At 43.5% G+C, this 17,998-nt stretch overlaps 1 protein-coding gene across 1 annotated transcript in view; it reads left to right on the top strand.

Annotated features, from left to right (window-relative positions):
- DAB1 (DAB adaptor protein 1) overlaps positions 1 to 17,998 on the top strand; it is a 439,744-nt gene continuing 421,746 nt past the window's right edge. The window contains exon 1 of the mRNA XM_065656728.1: positions 1 to 167. The gene's annotated coding sequence lies outside the window, so the exon portion shown is untranslated. The remainder of the gene's footprint in view (positions 168 to 17,998) is intronic.

The following is a 17,998-nucleotide window of genomic DNA, read 5'->3' as shown; positions in this document are numbered from 1 at the left end:
GCCACGAACGCGGGGCTGATGGCCAGCCCGGCCCCTCCACCACCACCACCTGTGCGCTGCAATGACTCTCTCAGCTTTCTCCCAAACCACCTACCGGCCCTTGGGCCAGAAGGAAGCAGCAGCAGCAGCCCGGGGAACGGAAGACGCTGAGCGGAGGCACAGGAAAGGTGCTGCCGGGGGTCGGGGGGGTTAAGGAAAGGGGGGATGCCGGCGGGCAGCGAGTTGGAACCCGCATTCCCACACTCGCCCCCTCCTCCGCCCGGGCGCCCTGCGCGGATCCCCGAGCAGTCAGGCCGGGGCAGGGCGGCCGAGCAGCGGCGGCTGCCGCCCGGGGGGAACCGGTGCTGCTGGGCGGGGTGCGGGGGGGGGCCCACCGGGCACCGCCTCCTGCCCCCGGGCCGGGCGGGGCGGGGGGCTCCCAGGCGCGGGTGCGCCGCGCCCCGCTATTAGGGGGAATGCGGTAGCGCGGTGGCTGCAGGGGACCGGCGCTGCCGAGGGGCTGCCGCTGCGCGCAGAGCGCCGGGGGCTGCGCGCCGGGAGCCGCGTCCGCCCGCGCAGACTCCGCGCCCAGCAGCGGGAGCGCAGGGAGGGGAAGGGCCGGGAAGGGGCGCGCACCCTCCGCCGCCGGAGGAGGATGAGGGGGCACTGCGGGGAGCGGCGCCGGCTGCAGGTAAGAGGCGGCGGCGGAGAGGCGCGGAGCCAGCCGCGGGGCTGCGCGCAGGCGGCCGCGGGCCCTGCGTGGGGGGAGTCGCCCGTGCCACCCCCCACCGCACCGCGCTGCCGCCTTGCGCAGGTGCGGGGGTCCCGGCTCTCCGCGGGTGCCGCTGCCGGGGCGGCCGCGCCCGCGTAACTCGGTGCGGAGGGCAAGGAGCGTAGCGGCGGAGTTGGGCGCAAAGTTTTGTCCGCCGGGAGGGAGGCGCTGGCGCGGCGGGCGGCAGCGGAGGAGCCGCCGAGGCGGCGGGGAGGGGATGCCCGGGCAGCCCGGGGCCGCCGCGTCTGTTGCCGCGGCCAAGTCGGCGAGAACTGCGCGATCGGGACCCGGCAGCGCGGAGATGCGAACCGCGGCTCTGCGCCGAGAACCCGCCGTGCTGCTCGCGTGTGGAATAATTTAACACTTCCAGAGCCGGGCAAAGGCAACTTAGAGCTGTACTGAGCATCTTCGCAGCCGTAGTGGGAATGAACGTGAGACACCGTTGTGTTTTGTTTTTTTTTTTTTTCTTATTTCTGTGTGTGTGTGTGACTCTGGAGCAGGGATTTCTGTCCATCCACCTCTGCCTGCGCAGCCTAGAAGGAGCAACTCAAACCAGCAGTCCCCTCTTGGTTTAGTATTTGCAACCCGAATAAATATTTTGTTGCCCTTCAGCCTTTTTCTCAACGCCGCCTTATAATGTAGATGATTAATCAGTTAGGTTAGTGGGCAATTAGGCATAACCTTGTAGGAAAATAATTATGCAAGGATAGATGGGGTTTGACTAGTGATGTGATACAGCATACACCCAGGTTTTAGTAGCTGTTTCCCAGTGTGTGCAAATTCAGTGTGTTCTTGATTTCACGTGAAAATCAAAGTATAATGACAAATATGTTGTTACTTTCAGTGGAAGAACAGAATTTTCTTTGCCAGTGAAATAAATGGCAGCTTTAAAGTAAAATGGGGGGGAGGGGAGTATAGAGAGGGGCTGTTTTTGTCTGGTCAGTCTCAAAATGTTTTTCTGCCTTTTAAATATGGTCTTTTAAGTGCTGCTGGTTGCTTTGAATGTTTGGTGTGGAGAAATGAATTTCATTTTGCTGCCCATGGAGTCTCATGAGGTGCACTGCTCTGTCTTTTGAGGATAGTCATTTTAGCTGATCTTGTTAAATAATGCTATTATTGAATGAGTGCAAATTGAAGCAAATGTATCGTTCATTGCCCACAAGTTGTGTTTCTGAGCTAAATTTCTTTTCATGACTAGAGAGGCTTTTGCACTGCAGTATTACAATACAGCCATATTAAAGAGGTCCTTGGAGCAAATAACCCTCTAATGCTGCAGCTACATTTTCAGTAGACTTCAGTAGTTCTATGGGAAATAATTATGTTGGATTTGAGGAATCTGGGCTGAACTGATTGTGCTTTTTTAATTGTGGTGTTTAACTGCTTGTAGGTATTCATGTGAGTGGTAAATCTAAAGCCAAAATCTGAAAAAAAGAAAAGCCCCAGACCCAAAGCTTTAATCTGAGTTAAATAATTTTTCTCTCTTTTTTGCAACAGGTTCTTCTGGTCTTTTATTTTTTTTCTTCCCCTCCTTCCTTTAATTGACAATGGGGTCTCCTGCTTGAATATATTTTCTTAACTAGAGTGCAATGGTACATGATACCATCATTCTCTTCTGCGTCTGGTTTACTCTGTGATGCTGCAAGGAATGAAGGCAGGGAAAACTAGAGATAAAAGGGAAAAAGATTCCAGAGGTTGATAGTGTTGGCAAATCGAGTGAGGAAGGTTTATTCTGAGGAACCCCAACACATTTTAGATGGTGGTTTCTGTGGGATATAATACTGAAATTACAGCACAGGTCAACACATATCCTTCAGTGATTTTTGCACAAAGTTCTCCCGTATGTACTTGGAAGGTGTGAAAAGCAGCCATGGAACTAAGCTGCTTACCTTCTAATGTCAATATTTGGTGCTAAAAATTTAATTTGGAGTGGAAGACAAGCAGGTTGCTTACTTCTCTCTAGCCACAGCTCTTCATTACTGGTTTCTGTTTACTCTAGTAAACAAGCGTGTATCTCTTAAAATTGAATTAAATGTATAAACTCCTTGAACCACAAAGGGGAGAGAGAGCAGGTCTGTTTGAAATAGTAAATAAAGCAATAAAATATGGTGCGTGCAGCTTTGGCCTGGTGACTCAAACAGTACTCTGAGCGAACCCCCCGTGTCCAGCACCCTCCTCCTGTGCTGGGGGGTGACACGCGTGGGGTGACCTGCAGGGTGACGCCTGCTTGACTGACAGATGCTCGTTGCACAGCGGAACCTCTGGTTTTGCCTCTGTAATCATTTCCTCCAAAGTGACAGAGAATTAAGATGTTTACAGTCAGGTTTTGGAAGGGTTCATCAGGATGAAGAGGGGGGGGACAGGGAAATCCCTCCAGTTTTAGATTTCTCTAATCCTGAGCTTCTGTTCCGGTAGTCATGCTAATATTTGTCGATCGTTGTGGCAGTAAGTACTGTGTTTCAGAGCACAGTAATGTGAATGCCTCCACTCCAGATAGAGGAATCTGGAACAAAATGAAAATGGGAAGGAAGGAGTGGCTGAAATACACATCTTACTCCAGTCTTTTTTTAGGTTATTCATGAAACTGAGGCCATTGATGAACTGTTGTACACTTTTGAAATTGAATTTTGGTGAAAGGATTAAGATTTTGGTCCTGAGTTTACTGGAGAACATCCAGATAATCCTGAGCACTACCTCGCGTAAGGATGCGAACTTCAGTGTTCTCCAGCTCAAGTCCGTTTCTCCACTGAAGCAAAACGGTGGGAACAGATGAGTATGTGCTTGAGAACGGATATTGTTTGCCATGTTGATGCCAACTATTGCGTGCAGAAGGATCCGAGCTGGAGTCAAGGCTGGTACCCAGAATGGCCGTACATGAGCAGCAGAAAACATTCAGTCACTTCTGACCATCAGCTTTCTCCTTACCAACTTTGTATGTGCGCCGTGTTTCTATAACCATCTGATTCTGCCATAAAATTCCTTTGCAGATCCATCTGTGCTCATCAGATGAGCCCAAGTCATGCTCGTGCCTGATATCCACATTCTGGTACCAACCTTTAATTTCACCACTCGGTTCCATCCCTTAGTACTCAGAGTGGTGGCCACAGAAGCAGGATGATATTGGAGATCCCGCATCGGCCCCTTCCACCCTTGGTGTGGGGAAGTGGAGCTGGCAAATATGGGTCCTTTCACTGTGACGCCTATCAAGTGAATTCACCATCTGCGAGGAGGAAAGGTGGAAAAACCAAAATGAGTGTATTCTCTGTGTTCCCCTTTCATCTGACTGCAGGCTGCCTACAGTTGCTCTCTCGGATTTTTAAGGAGCCCTAAAGAACGTTCTAAGAAACAAAGTAGGTGGGGTGTTTGTGGTTTTATGCTTTACCAGGGAGGCAGAAGCAGACTGGAAAGGAACACAAGCCATTCTCAACTGCTGCGAAGAGTTCTTGGAAGAGGGAATGAAAAGTATTCTTTTGAGTAACCTGGATAGGAGATGGAAATGACCCTTTACACGGTGTCTATAAACCAGCATTTTGGATAAAATGGTCCTATTACAGGAAGTGCAGAGGATGAAAAACCTAAGCAGTCTTGACAATTGTTTTGGGATTGTTGTACAAGAAAATCAAAGGCTTGTCAGTTTTTGCTTTTATGCACATAAATCACCTTTGTTCCTCCTGTTTTGTAAAATGCGTTGGGTCAGGACTTCTCAGTTTGCCTCTGTAGTATTATGAGAACTTACAGTAGAGTACACACAACAAACAACATGAGATTCAGATTTCACAGCACTTCCATTTTTCATCGGTATGCCAAGTTTAAGAACCTCCAGCTTTCCTTTAAAACAGCATGAATATGGTGCAAGCCAGTTAAAAGCGAGGAGAGTGTGTTCCTATATTTCTCTTTTATATCTGCAGATTGATGCATTTAACAGCCAACTTCTTTGATTCTCGCAACATTTAAACATGAATGACGTAGTGGAAAAATACTGTATGAATATTTACTCTTGTTTTAATGTGGCAGAGTTCTCCTGAAGTCAAAGCAACTCCATTTGGTTCCTTAAGCTGAGGATATGGCCCAGCAAAGGGCTTTTCTGGTTGGCAGGCGGCTTGGTTTGGTAGCCTTACCCTTCTGTGCAGGGCAATATTTTAGGAAAAAAAAAATCTTACTAACATCGGTGGGATTTCTCATTTGAGAAGTTAAATACTCCTCAGTGAGAGGCGAGGGTATTACTCTGGCTCACAGAGCATTTTCTCTGACTAATGTACACAAAATGTATGTTGGGATTGCCCAATGCTGATAATTCGCACACCTCTGGAGTGGAATCCAGCAGCCATTCTGGGCTGGAAACATTACGCAGGAGGGGTTTAGGGAAGAGAAATGAAGAAAAACTAATCCAATTGAAACTACAAGGGGAATTTCGAAGCAGAATGCAATTATCCGAGTTGGATATTGGCCAGGACATGTTAGTTAACATTTTTACTCTTGCAAGAATTGTCATGGGATCTTTAATGACGATGAATGGTCAGGGCTCTATTTTACATCTCATTTGAAAGCCTGAGCTTTCACTTCATCTTGAGGACGAAGGGAATGCTTTGCCTCCCCTCAGGATACGCTGTGTTGGTCCACAGGCACACCTGCCCTGCAGCTCCCCATGGCCAGGGCTTCTCCCTGCCTTGAGCTTGGAAATCCAGACACTCAGCATTACCTGGTGTTGCCTTTCCGCTTGAATTCCTTTTTTTGGAGCGGTAGGTAAAGGTGCTCTCGCACCATCACTTCTCCCTTCCCTGGAATTTTTTCATGTTAGTGGTAATCTCTTTGCATTTGTGTTATTAGTCGCAGGTTCTTCTGAATGGAATCAACCCTCGTTATCGTGGCTGAGTATTTTATGACACAATGCACCTTGTAACTCTGGGGGGGTCTTTATACTGGATTGTATCAATGCATAGAAATCGTTACAATTACGTATTTCAGAGACTGATGAGGTATTTTTTGCAAGAGCACACATCAAAGCCTGGTTCTGATTTAAATAGCTAAAGTCTTCCTATGGAGAAGTCCCCCTTGAGTTCGAGTTCCCCATGACGTATTTCCCTTTCCTTCCCTAAGCTCTGATGTGCTGGTTCTTCCTCCTATTGAATGGGGACCAGCGGACGGAAGAATCGGTCGTCGATTGTAAACAGAAGACAGGTCTTACTGAAAAGAAACTGGTGTTTGAGAAGAAAGGAACTGATGTGTAAAAGTGTTTTCTTCTCTATAATGATGATTTTTGCCTTTTAGCTATCTGAACTTGAATCTTCTCAAAAAAAAAAAAAAAAGAAAAGAAGCAGCACCTCTTCTCTGTAAAAAGTCATTGTCAGGTAACAAATATATTTTAGTGACAGTGCTTTTTGGTGTTCAGGCTGGAAAAGGAGCTTCTTGGAGGCAGAAGATGTGTCATGTTATTTTGGAGGTTTAGGGATTATGCATTTGCTGTGGTTCTGGGAACTGGGAGAATTGCTCTGTATCTGCTGGGCTATCTTTTAGTCCATTTATCAAAATGCCCGCAGTCTATCTTAGAGGTCAGGAAGCAGTGGCAGATACCGAGAGATAAAATTAGATATGCATCCAGACTTCAATATATAATTTTATTAATGAAATGTAAAGAGCAATGTAATGGTAGATTTTTTTTTTTTTTTTTTTCTTTTTTCTATTGGAAGATCTGTCCTGAGATTTTTTTCTTTCCTGGAAGCTGTCACGTAAGGACGCTGCACTTCTAAGCTGCTTGTCACTAATACTCATATGCAACACAGATAATTAAAAGATAAGTCTTAAAGGGTTAATACTCTCATAGGAAAGATTTTTGTTATTTATATAGAAATTCCCCCTCAAACTCTCATGATGACATCAATGTCAGTCATTTAAAATGCTGTTTCAAAGACACTCAAAATATACTTAAAGTGATACATTTTGCAGCCAAGGGTTTCCTTTCTACATTTTCATGTATTTGTGGACAGTTTAGATTGTTTTGTAGTCTGTGTGAGGGTGGGTAAAGCCAATATCTGCGTCCATGGGTCTTGGATTTCTGGTTAAAAGGAAAGTGCCAACCTGTGTTACCCAGGCTTGCGGTGCAGGTTCTGCAAAACGGGGGGTTTCACGGGGGCAGTTGTGTTTGGGAGAGTCTCATCGTTCTGTTACTCTCTCTGAGTTGCTTCAATATACAGGTGGGTCTTAATTACACTGATCTGATCTTAGGATGTGAATCACAACCTCAACTCTGAGTTTTTTAAGGTGTTCAGTGTATGTGGAATGTAACATTAAGGAACAGAATGAATCTTCATTGTTATCCAGAAGCCTGGGAGGAAACCACTCTTCCTTATCTTTGTAAAATAACAATGTCTTTGGTCCAAGGCTTCTTAGGTGACTGTGTAAGGCCAGATCTTGTCCATCGTAAATAAAGTGAATGGGCTTAGGGACTTCCCATGTAAATAAAGTGCCCATCCATCTGCCTCTGTGTGGCTTGACCCACAAAATAACAACAAATGCTTTCACTGCTGGAAAGAATTTGATGAATATATTATGTTGGCCAGGTGTAAGGCTGTGATCTGTGACATTTCGTGCCTCGTGTGGGCATTGTGCTGTCATGCGGCACAGTGGGCTGCGTTAATAGAGTCTTTGGGGATAAAGCGAGAGGGAATATGGACAGAAGCTGTTGTTAGGCAAAATAAATTATAGAGTGGCTCATCCAGTGTGAGAAGGGTTGTGAGTGATGTAGTTTCAAACATCATTTTTTCAGTAATTGTGCTGTTTGAATTGTGACCTACTTTAATAACATTCTATCGTTTTTAATATTTCTTTATTCATTACATTTTATACACACTCAGGTGGTTTACTGCAAGCTGTGCGGAAATTACAAGGAAGGTCAAGTGCTCTTTGTGAAGATAACTTATTACTGAAAATATTAACTTGTTGTCATTATTGTTTTCCAATGTGAAATTTTGTTTGTCTGGTGGATGAAGAGATGATGTCAGGCTTGTGATAAAGTGTGTGATTACTGTCAATACACCAAAGTCCCTCCAGTCATAGGTCCGAGATGTACATGATCACTGAACAAGTCTCACTTTAAATTGATTTATTTTTCCCTACACTGTTAAGCTGGTACAGGCCCTTACTGGAAACATCTTTCAGATTAGGACTGGCTTATATAGATCTAATGTTTAAATGCTTTCAGTGAGCTGAAGCTCAACTGAAAGTGGCAACTTTGCTATTGAAATAACCGCGCCTACACATGGTTTTGCCTTTCAAATGAGCTTAAATTCATGCTTTAAATTCTATCAGTTCAGTATTTTTCATGAGGAAAACACTTTGTGGCTTGGTCCACAGCAGGACAGTGCAGAGCTGGAGTCAAGCCTTGGTTCGGTTGAGAGTTTGCTCTTTATTGCTAATGCTGGTGTCACTTCAGTTAAATCACAAGTTCTGTACAGCAGTTACACACACAAATAACCTTCTGACAGTTGCGCTGTGGTTAGTGGACGTGTAATTGTAAATTGCATGCAAGAGTTTGGAAAAATGTGTCCTGAGATCAGGACATCAGGATCACTGGCTTCCCAAATCATAACCCCTCTTTGGTGCAGCCTACATATTAATTGGCTTAGAGCTATAAAAAAAAGAAAAAAAGAAAGCTTTTCAGCATCCCTGCTATCTTTACAAAGTGTAACAGACGTGTTGGATAGTCATAGCATTATTTCTTGCACATTATTGCAATAGGATAGTTTTATGCAAAGGTCAGCTGTGCTTGGTGTCTAAAACGTCCCAGTTTTTATTATGCATATTTGAGTTTTCTGTTAAGAATCAAGTATAGAAGGTGTAAAAAGCAAACAGAAGGGTTGCAGTGAGCGTTCACCGTCTTGGCTGTTGCAGCAGGTTGGGGTTGAAGTGTTACGGTGTCTCATTGCACAACCAAAGTTCTAGCCTGCTGGTTTGATGTGGTGGATCTAAAGGTTTCCCTGACCCAAAGCCAGAGAGACTCCACTGAGAAGTCATCAATATCTGATTTTCCTTCTGAACTTTGTAATTTGAATTCTGTATAGTCATGTCTTCTAAGTATAATATGGAGGAAAACTGGAGTAATTGGGTAAGTATCCTGCTTTTAAAGATTCTGGGCTGCTGGGTTAGGTTTGGGTTGGACAAGTAAGTTGAGAAGACAAGAACAGTTTTACAGAAATTTTTTTACAGAGATTTTTAGCTGAATGTCTGTTTTTTTGAATGCGATTGAGCTACCCTGGACAAATATTTCGTGACCCCCCAGCATAAAAAAAGAGGTAGTGGAAGAAGAGAAGATTAGCCCAGAAAAGAGAGCAGTTATGATAGAGACCTATTAAAATCATGTGGAGAACTGAATAAGGAATTGTCTTTTCCAGTAAATGAAGCGAAGAGTGTCCCGTGGAAGGAGCAAGCAGCAGATACAGAACAAGTAAGATGTTTCACGCGAGGTGGCTCTATGCAGGAAAGCTCGCTGCCTTGGGGTGTTGTGGGTTCTAAAAGCTCACACAGACCAAACGATCTTCTGGAAAAGTTTATGGTAGAACTGAGGACTATCGCATGGGCTGATCCTGCTTCTGGTGTAGGAATGCCAGGCTCAGAGACGTCTGGAGGCTGCAAATGTGCTCTGGTGAATTATTGCCGTATGCATCTGGTCTTGGTGACTGCCAGAGAATCAAGGTTATCGAACACAGGGCCAGCTGGCCCATTGCTCCGAGCTAGAAGGGCTGCTTATGCATAGGTGAAGAATTTAGCCAAAGGCCAGTGCAGGGTAGTTCACCATCTCCTTTCCCCTGCTGTCATCCAGGTCTCTCTTGAGATAAAGGTGTTTGAGCTGGTCTAGAAAATGGGAGACGGGAGAAGTTGTTTCTAAGAGACAGGCGTCAGTGTTGGAAGAAAGATTGAAAGTTCTAGCGAGGCACTCGCTGTTGGAAAGGTGTAGAAAACTGAAGTAATTCCTTGTGCAGCTGACTTATTTTGCTGTAGTTTCAACCAGTGACTTTGGTTTAAGCCTGTTAGTTCACTTATTCGGTGATACACGCTCTGCCCTTGCTGTTTGATAGCGTAATGATCTATCTGTCGGAGTTGCTTGTTCTTAGCAAATACTTATGTATACCTGTATCCATCTGTACCTGGCTGTACAGCTGTAACGTGCTTGTAAAGTGACTCAGGAGAACTTTAAATGTATATATTTTAAAAAAAGAGGAAAATAAAAAGAAGTGTCCTGATACAAAGTGTTGAAATGAGAACTTGCAAAGTCAATGTGCCCCCTGAAAGCAGAGCAAGGACAGAGTGTGTTGGTTCCAACACTGGATGCTGGACTATCCTGAGCATCAGAGGTTGAAATAAGATGATTCATGTGCAGCTTTGTCAAACAACCATTCCAGCTCCTGACTTAGTCTTTAAAACATCACGTTTTTGGTTTAAAAATCTTGCAAATTTAAACAATCCGTGTTGTTTTGGGTTTTGTGGGGTTTTTTTTGTTTTGTTTTGGTTTTTTTTAGTTTAGAAACCATTATATTGCATTTAAGTCATGTTTAAAGCTTTGTTCTGAGCTCATGGGACGGAAACTCCGATTCATTTTTTATTGGAAGTGGAGAATCTTGGGTAACTGCTTGACGACATGAATTCAGGCTTAAGAAGAATGGTAGACATCATGAGACTTGTGATAAAATCTTAAGAGTGGGCAACACTGTGTAGGCCACTGAGCAGCTGTCGGTCTGTAATTAGGTTTGATCATTATCAGCTTGAGCCAGATTTGCACAGGTTGTTTAGGCATGAAAAGGTACATGTGCCAATCCCTCGAGCAACCCCCTCCTCCCATTGAACAGTTCCTCGATGATGGTGCTATGGGGTGATCAGGCATTTTTCCTCTTTCTTTCACAGTTTACTTTGCACAAGCTCAGGTTATCTCGTGCCTTGTCGCAGGAGACCAGGAGTTCTTCCCATGTGGAGGACTCATCTGGGCTGAATATCACTGGTGCTCCTGGAGGTTGTGATTTGCCCAGTTTATTCTGGTTCTGGAGATCTTACTTTGAAATAGGTTGTTTTTCAGTGGAAGTGGCTATCTATTCCAGAAACTTTCTGTATACAAATTTTGAAGAAATAAAATATTAATCTGGTAGCAAGAACATCACCTTTTGCAGGGTTCTAGGGTACGATGACATTTCTTAGTGGGAGGACCTGGAGTAGAGTTTATTAATAATTTAACTTATAACAGACTCTGTTGCCTTCAGATTATCACTTCAAGTGCAAATACATGGTGGAGTTTTCATGTGGCAACATTTAAAAAGCAAAGTTCAGATGCTGTAATTGTGCCTCGGGTCGCTTGGAATTATTTAATAACAGAACCATACAAAAAGGCTCCTCTTACTCTAATTTCATTAATAATGTATTTTGCAATTGTCTGGAGACATCTGGCTGACAATTTTTTTTCGGTATGTTGTGGAACAAATCAGTAACCGACAAAGATTTTATCATTGGAGTTATGCTGTACATCATGGCTGCTGGGGATTTCCCAGTGACAAGGAGATCATATAGGCCTTATTTCAAAAGTACAAATTAGGGAATGGAACAGCATTTTTAACCTGTCAGCACATGTCAACAGATAGGAACAGAGATTGGAGCCATTGTGCTTTCCGAAGGAGAGTGGTGTGTCCATCTAAGCTAGTTAATTCATTCTTTCGATGCATATCCTGATATATCTTCCCCCCTTTATTGCAGAAGCAGTATGAACACATGCTCGCTGACGTGCGCTTCAGTCCTCCAAAGAATTTCACCAGAGCAGTTCATGAAGCAGCCAGCCTTTTTCTGCCAGTGAGATTTCTCTTCCTACTTCTGCCTATTAGTTGCAAACATCATATTTTATCTTGCAAATGTCGGATGCTGGCTCTCTAGTTCTGTTCACCTTTGCTTCCCCTGCAGCTCCCACATCTGATTGGGCTCTGGGCTCCGCAGTTGCCTGACTAACTTGCTTTCTGCCTCATTTACTCCCCAATGACTGCTGAACGACGACGTTCCCTGAATTCAGGACCAGCTCAACTTTGTGACTGGCTGCTCAGGATGCTGCTGCAGCAGCAGCGTGTTTAGTGACTTCTTTTTAAAGATGTATAGCCATACATCTTTTGAATTGTAAAGCTAAATTTCATTAGCTTCACCGGAAGAAAGGAATGAACACTAAGGAAAAAATATACCACTGAGGCTACTGTAAGAAACTCTAGCTAAATGATTCAGCAAAGTGGAGCCAGTGCCAGGCAGGGGTGAGCACTGGTACACTCGCTGTGTGCTTTGCTGGAGCTAAAGCAGTTGTTCATGGTTACCTGATATATCCCGAACATTTATTACAAACACCAAACCAAGCCACATGTTGAGTCGCTTTGGTACTTTGCCCTTGAAGAAGTGTACACCAAGGTTTTGGAGGGCTTTAATTTTTTTTTTTTCCGCTGAGCTAGAGACCTTCTTCAGAGTAAACCTAGTTGAGACCACTGTCATCCTAGAGTTCTGACCTCTTTTTCAGCGTGCTGCTCATGGAGGCACTGAACACAAATTAGGGGTGTGAGCTGTGAGTGCTGTTCCCCATCAGCTGTTTTTCGCTGTGCAATATTGTGCGCTCAGTCCTTGGTGGCTCAGAAGTGAGTCATGGACTAATTCCTTTCCGCGGCTACACCTGCGTCTTTGTGGTACCTCATTAATCTGCTGATCGCCGACTTCAGGCTTGTGGGCAGGTGAACAAGTGTGTGACTCTGGAGTTTTTAGTTTCTTTTGTTAAGGTTCTGCTCACAGTTGAGTATTTTTTCGATGGAGACTTGTATGGGCAGATTGCGGTGATTTCTTTATTTTATTTTATTTTTTTTATTTGTTTGTTTGTTTTGATCCCCATGTGCTTATTTGTAACATCTTATTTCCAGCAGATGTAAGGCCTGTTTAAATCTCTGGGTGGGTGTATCCTGACTCTCTAGAAGTTCAGGGAGAGCTCTGATTGCTGTTTGCCTGCCTTGTGTAGTGTCTTAACAAAGAACCCGCTTTATGTGTCTATCTTCCCTATTCTTTTTATCAATTTTCCCACCTAACTAAAAGTTCTGTGTCTCATTTTAGAATCTCAGTTTCTTATGTGTTGGAAAGCAGCTGGTATTTTTGCCTTAAAGATCCTATAAATAGCATGCTAACAGCAAAACGCTACAAAAACTCACATAATTTTGACTTAATTGCTTAGTTGATTGGGCCAACTAATAAAGTGAAATTGGGGCTGAGATACGACATTTGTGTGCTTTGCTGTATTCTATGGCCATCTGATTTATAATTTTAACGTTGGTTATCCTATAGGTGACATACTATTGTAGATCTTGGCTTTGAAGCCAGATAGCTGCTTGTGCATATTTTTGGGGGAAGGGAGCGACAGCAGAACTGGACAGTGATCTTGATTTTTGGCGGTTTTCTTTTGGAGGAGGCTGAATTTGAGACCAACTTGGCACCGCTCCGTGGCAGAGGAACTTGCAGTGATGCTGCAGTTTTGTTGATGCCACTGCAGACACAAAGGCTCAAACAAATCAAAATGAACCGAGAGGAGCAGATGGGGCAAGTGAGAAGTTGGGAAATCATTCAAAGTGTTAGACACTGAACGGTTTCAATTTTCCTGAGACAAGCGGGTGCCGTGGCACAACATGGCTCTTCTTGACACTCAGCACACGTGAGACAATTTTGGAATAAAAGCTGCATCAGGTGTTCTGTTTCCAAATATTCCTGCCTGAGGGGGTGTGTTTGCATTTGGCATGGATGTCTGTAAGGGGGATGGGTGGTGAAAACAAGCTTATCATAGATCTTTTCAGGCGTTTTGTTGACCACTCTTAAGCATAGTGTGTCTGTACAAGATAGGGGTAAAGTTCCTGCTTCTGAGGCAAAAATGGAATTTTTAGGGATATCACAAGGCAGTGGCAGTCAGAGGTCAGACAGAGATACGTCCCTTCTGCTCAAAATGTTGTCTTGATTTTAATGTCCCCTTTAAAGGATGCAATTTTCCTGTAGGATGGGAGTACCCAAAAGAGTAAATGCCTCATTTTGATAAATATGAGTGTTGGAAATGTGACTCTCTTCACGTGTGCAAAACCCAAGCAGCGACCCTCGGCAATGGGACAAAGTGGCTCATCTCCCAGTCTTCCCAGTCCTGAGCGATGGTTTTGCCTTGTGCTAGGAGTGGATATTGTGAGTGCCGCCTTATTAGAAGCTCAGGTAAGCTTGACTCTATGGCCTAAGCTTAGTGTTTCCTCTGCTTACAGTTTAAAAAAGCTTCAGTACTAGAAGGCATAGGGAGTGGAGACACTTGTAATTTGGAGGGTGGAAATGCTGAGGTCTGAACTTGCGTGCTCTGACAACATCAGCTAAGATGCACCCTATCAATAATGAATTCACAGAAATTCCTCAAAATATGTGACCTCTATTCCTCTATAATGTTTTTCTTCTGCTTAAGATTCGTCTTTAAGGGATTTGGCTTAGAAGTAGGGAAATGAGATATAAAGAATTCTGTTCCCATCTGGTAATTGCAGCCTAAATACGATTTTGCAGTATTTATTGTTTATAAATGCATAAATAGACTGTAGATAATTCATACTTTAATGCTGTGGGGCATAGGAAAGTTGGGTGTAGGAAAATGTATCTGATAAGGCACAGCTCCAGCAGAAAGAAAAGGAACCTAAAAAGCAGTTGGATTCTTTCCATCCACCCTACAAAGAAGAAAATTGGTTTGCAGGAAATATAGGTCATGGCACTGTTCTGGCATCTTGATGTCACTGTTGGTAAGTGCAGTATATTGCTTGCAGCACAATTTGGGACTCCCATTAGAGCTGTTCTTTGCTGTCAGATTTAAAGGCCATTTAATATCCCTTATCTGATCTAATGCACTCCTCCTCACACAGACAAAGAAAATTCAGAAGGTGGTATATATTTTTTTTTAATTTTTTTTTTTTAATTAAGTTATTGAAAGCCACTTTGGAGACTCTTCCTGCTGTTGCACCCAAAAGTCAGTTACTTTGCCTGGACCCCGGGATCACAGATGCACCGTGAATAGGGCAGTGGAACTAAATTCTTCTCCCTTTTCCAGGGCAAAACACAGAAGAAACGAAACCTCGTGTTGCTGTGCCACAGGGTTTTATGGATACAAGCCTATTATTGGAGAAAAGCCCCGGCTTTTTGACCATGACATTCACCTTTGATTAGGAGATTAATCTAATTTCTTTGTGTTAGAAAAGATACTAAATGCAGCTGTATTCTGTAAGTCGGGTCATCTGTATTCTCTGTCTCCAGCAGCAGGACGGGGTGAGTGGTTTTGGCAGGAATGGGAGAATAAGGGCGACAGTGTCTCTGTGGGGAAGGGGGACAGTGCTGCTCCCTTCTTGGAAATCGTGGCACTGGAAGGTAGGGAAAGGAAATTATTTTTCTGCACAGTTCTATGCAACTGACTACTGTGGACAATATAGAGGCCAAGATGGAAACAGAAGGGCGGACAGGGAATGTGGGTGAGGAACTGTAGCTACACTGTGGTTTTTGCTTTTTGGCTTTAGAGGTGCGATGCTGTGGAGCAGGCACAGGGATGTGACCATCTCCTCGCTGGGACAATGCTCGCTGGCTTCTCTTCCTCACCTGTCTTCTAGTGAATCAGAAATAATAATGCTTAGCTACGCTGCAGTGTATTTAGGTACACTGCGATGTGGTGCAGCTTTGAAGAAGGATGGAGAGATACTTATATATATGTTTCCAGTTGGTTTGAGATGTTCTTTGTGTTCTCCAGCTTTCATAACCTTGGGTCCACGTTACAGCGGTAGGGATGCACCTCGTATCCATCCCACAGTACTTCTGTACCTTTAGCAATTATGTGCTGTGTATAAATACACTTGACTTGCTAAAACTGTTTCATATTCATGTATTTTTTTTTTTTATGCTTTATCTCAAATAGGACTGGAGGTTGACAAATCCAAGAAATCAGATGAAATCGAAGTCACTTTCAACCCTTTTGTTTCTGTTGAAGCTCTAGCAAGTTACTGCTGCTCAATCTGGGTATTTGCAGGCGTGACAAAGATAAAAGAATGCAACTACAGATTTTTATTGCTGCCCCAATGTATTTCCAGTGTGGTGTTATTACTTCGGAGTTCATTAGGAACAAACAAAAGCAGTGGAAAGCGTTCTGCTGGTAACGCGCTGCTGCACAGCGCGGCTCGCGCTCTGCTGCCTGATGGGACGCCCCAGCTTTGGAATGAGCAGCATCCCAACAGTTTCCTCTGCAGCTTGCCTGAAGATTTCCTAAACCTCTCACCAGTTTCATTCATTATCTGCTGGCACGCTTGCATAAGAAACAGGATTTTTATTTTATTATTTTAACACAAGCAATAGGGGAAAATGTCCTGTGGTGACAAGCAGGTTTTTCTTTGGGATTGATCTAAGAACCAGACCAGTCTTATTGTGTCTTAGTTTCTTGGTTTCTTAGTTTCTTCTTATCATTTAAAGCAGGATTTGGAGGACGTATTCTTTGCATCCTAAACAGGGTGGTTGTGTGTGTGTGTATGTGTGCGTGTGTGTGCTTTTGGGTTTTTTAATTAAAAAAATACTTTCTGGATCACTCTGGCCTCACTATTTCCTGCTTCGGTGGAGATGTGGGGTACGTTCAAGTGCTTGGAGGTGTCACTGGGACACTCACACTTTTAACCAGTTGCTGTTTGAGTCACCTGACTTGGATGACATCTAGAAGATGGAAGTTTAAAGCCTGAATTCCTGAGAATCATAGGTGGGGAAGGCACTGCATAGGATGTATAAGGAAGATGTGTTGTAAGACATCTCCCAGTGATTGCTTTCAAGCAACTATCATTAAAATTCCATATTCTGATAGATATCTCTTCTTCGAAAGTGTTTCAGCATTATGGGGATTGTAAATATATTCTTTTTCAGATTTAAAAAATCCCAAACACAATACCTTTGAAGATGTGTTTGGTTTTATTATTTTTCTTATAAATATAAAAAAAAAAGAGCAAACAGAAAGCCCTAGCAGTTGTGTGTATCAGACTGAAATGCATAGATTCTTGTACATAAATTATTATTGCATGCAGTTGTACAAAAAAATAGAAAAGCTGAGTTTAGGACCCTTTGAAAATAATCTATTTCTGTTAGACGTGCATATAATTTAGATATATGCTTGCCTACGCAGGGTACAATTTTTCACTAGCTCTTTCAGAGGTAATTTTGGAAGGCGGAATGTGCCGTGTGAATATGGTACTTCAAATTGTAGAATGCTTCCATGAGAAAATGTAGGATTAGCCTGCAAATAATCTCTTCAAAGGCCCTATTACAATTCTGAACTCTCAGATGGCTTGGCTAGGCTTTGCTATTGCTTTAGAGGGACGGAGAATGTTAAAACCGTTTACATGTATTGTCACAAAATAATTTTATGTGGTTGATCCTGCCTGACATGATGCTTCCCAACACGATGGAAAATTCATAAATGTTTTCTTCAATTTGATGCTCAAGAAGCACTGAAAAGTGCTCATTTCTTTAAGAATTATTTTCTCTCTTTATATCCAATTCATAGATTATGGTCAAGTGTTCATTTTTATGGTATTTATAAGAAATCAGTTGAGCCGGCTTGCTCATAACACCCTTCCCTCTCCTTCCACCCCCTGCCCAGACACATCCTTGCAGCATCGGGGAACAAAGAGAGTTGAGATTCTGAGCCATGCTCAGATTTGATTTAATAATGCATTTTCCTGTAGGAAATTTTTGAGAGGCTGGGTTGTTTGTGGTCAAAGATTCTAAAGTCATGTCCATTATATTAAAGACTGATGGTTAATAAGTTTTTCAGCTGTCTAATATTTTAATTGGGGATGAAGTTCCTGGTCTTGTGTTTGCAACTTGTGTGTGTCCGTCTGTCTGTCCTTGCCCCTCTGCTCAACCCACCGATGCCTAGGGACAGTCTTCACTCCAGCTTCTCATTCCTTTAGCGGTAAAGCATCCCGCTTTCCTCTTTGCATGGACTGGGAGTTTGTCAAAGATAGTCTGCTCTGGGCATTGAACTCATGGAAGAAGCTCAGATTAATGGAGGAATCTCTCTGACCAATTCATCAAACTGTATTGTCTGTTTGGGCTAAATCACAGAAGATTGAGTTGTTCCTTAGAGCATGAGCTATGGAGTCTTAAGTCTGCTTGTGGAAAAGCAATGTTGGTCGATCCTGAGGCTTTAGATTTGACTGCGGGTGAGATGAAACC

This window comes from Caloenas nicobarica, chromosome Z (assembly GCF_036013445.1).
Source record: "Caloenas nicobarica isolate bCalNic1 chromosome Z, bCalNic1.hap1, whole genome shotgun sequence".
Classification (NCBI taxonomy): domain Eukaryota; kingdom Metazoa; phylum Chordata; class Aves; order Columbiformes; family Columbidae; genus Caloenas; species Caloenas nicobarica.
The sequence above is the reverse complement of the archived record's forward strand: the minus strand, read 5'-3'. Positions and strand labels throughout refer to the sequence as shown.